The following is a 2,500-nucleotide window of genomic DNA, read 5'->3' as shown; positions in this document are numbered from 1 at the left end:
GAATGATTTGTCGTATTTTATCAACTACCTATTAGTAATAGATTCTTACAGGAGAATCTACCTGTATGTATAAAATTTGCACTTTGTAATAAATAAAGAACAAAATATCACTTTCTTTTAGTCTTGCTTCCTTCTCTACTCAAAGTCAGGGTGAATGAACACTAAAGAGAAATTTGTTTTAAGAATAGACAGGTTTGGTAACTTTAGTTGGTAATTCATTTTGAAAGATGATATGTATGGTTGGATATGGTGGTCTGTTGACAAGTGTGTATAAAATTCTTCTCTAAAAATATTCTTCTCCAAAGAAAAAGTTCATTGGGTCTTGGAAATATCTTTTCATCATAGTTTTGTGAGTGTATACTGTTGGACTAAGAAATTAGAGATCTTGTTACCATTTAATTTTCAATTTATGAACCTTAATCATGGTACTTTGGTAAACTGATAACAGGATAAAACATTAACTAAAATACTGATGTAATTTTAAATGTATGACTGAAGGATTGATTACACGGTCAAAGAAGGTCCATATCGTGCATGGCCTGTATTTTTGAATGAGGATCTGATTTATGTATTGTGTAAGCACATTACATAATATATTGATATGTAGAGAAATGGATTACATTCTTTATATTTAGGGAATATGACCAGCAATATTCAAGCCATATAGTTTACCATACTTGTTTCTGAGTGTATGCATATATTTTTATTTTTGATCTGTACAGAATATCTAATTTGCATTCTTGTATTATCAATTCAGTGAAGTTTTATTAAGAAAACTAGAACAATACTTATTTCTGTTTTCTAGGAAAACATTTATTGAGCACTTTTCACATGGAAAAGGTAATAGATCACTTAGGGAAGGTTATAGATTGAATGTTCAATTGATGTACATGTTTCAATGTATAGTATTTCCTTACATTATTAATATTCTTCAAAAATATTATTTACCCCTCCAGAAAGGTTTATTGGGTCTTTGGGATTATTTTTTTCAATATAAAGAATTTGGTCAGTGTATGCTGTTACACTAATCATTTCTTGTGATAAAACAAATGCAGTTAGTGTAATAATACTGTCATTTGTCATTGTTATTTATACTATGTGATACATAACTTCATATATACATCAAACATTTTATGTGCGGATTTATCAAAAAATATATCTTGCTGAATATCAAGCATCCATTCTCTGTGGCACCATTAATGTAGGAATAATAATAAAACTCATGTGAACTTCTGCTACAACTTTCTTCTCTTTCCACCACAATAAACAACACAGTACATATATAACAAGACGGGAAACATTTATTATGTCATTAGGCTTATCTTGACATCATATCCATTAGTTATGTACTCCAAGCCCGAGTATAACACTGTGACCACCCCAATTGCAATTCAGGCCTTTGTCCATAGAGGAGCTAGTACCTGCCTTCACTGCTAGTAATGCTAGTTTGTTACTGTTTTAATGAACATTATGTTGGCATAATGTTGTAGATTAATACATTCTCTTATTGTTACAATGATTTACTAGATATTTAAATCTGCAAGGACAGCTTACTCAACACTACATTCATTTATTCTACAATATTACAGTACTCACACTATACTTTCTCCAATACCCTCTTGGTATATCCTCTTGAATCATGCCACACACCGGAACACACAGACTCACCATACACAGTAAGAGTGCAAGAACATTAGAGCTAAGTGACACAACAACTGCAAGTTAAAGCCCAAAATTTGAGGCAATACATGAAGGAACATAAACACCGTGATGGGGCAGAGTGCGTATTCACCTGGCCCAGGAGACCCCTCCCCATACATTTTTTTAAAAACTATTTACCACATATTGCTAAGACCTTCTTTGAATAAGATGTGAATCATTTGTTATATAAAACATATATTAATAAGTATAGCAGCATTTATTTAGCCTCATGCAATACTTCAGAATTGTGGCTTTATGTGTACAGGGAAACTAATCAACAAGGAGATTACCTAATTCCTTCAGTATTAACAATGGCTTTTTCTATATATACATTAATATGTCACTTGACTGCTCAAGCTACTTGACTCTTTTTTTTTACTATCTTTTTTTATAAATTAAAATTCATATATTTGTTATAATTCAACAAAACTAATGATTATGCTTACAGGATACTCTTATGATTTTTGCTGAGGAAAACACTTCCATTGCAAGTAATTTTCAATTCAATATACTTCCGTAATTAATATATATATATATATATATATATATATATATATATAATATATATATATATATATATATATATATATATATATAATATATATATATATATATACATATATACATATATATATATATATATATATATATATATATATATATATATATATATAATATATATATATAATATATATATATATATACATATACATACACACACATAATACATATATATATATATATATATATACATACATATATATAAATATATATATATATATATATATATATATATATA

The 2,500-nt window shown here is 28.0% G+C and overlaps 1 protein-coding gene across 1 annotated transcript in view; it reads left to right on the top strand.

The window, feature by feature from the left end:
- The window catches only part of LOC122247365 (BRISC and BRCA1-A complex member 1), an 11,254-nt gene extending 9,437 nt beyond the window's left edge, over positions 1-1,817 (top strand). The window contains exon 5 of the mRNA XM_086549115.1: positions 1-1,817. This exon is cut by the window's left edge and continues 938 nt beyond it. The gene's annotated coding sequence lies outside the window, so the exon portion shown is untranslated.
- The last annotated feature ends 683 nt before the right edge of the window (positions 1,818-2,500 follow it).

The sequence above is a fragment of the Penaeus japonicus genome, unplaced genomic scaffold (genome assembly GCF_977035675.1).
Source record: "Penaeus japonicus unplaced genomic scaffold, GWHDUDI00000001_assembly GWHDUDI00000021, whole genome shotgun sequence".
Taxonomy (NCBI): Eukaryota; Metazoa; Arthropoda; class Malacostraca; order Decapoda; family Penaeidae; genus Penaeus; species Penaeus japonicus.
This window is presented reverse-complemented; position numbering and strand designations above follow the sequence as displayed.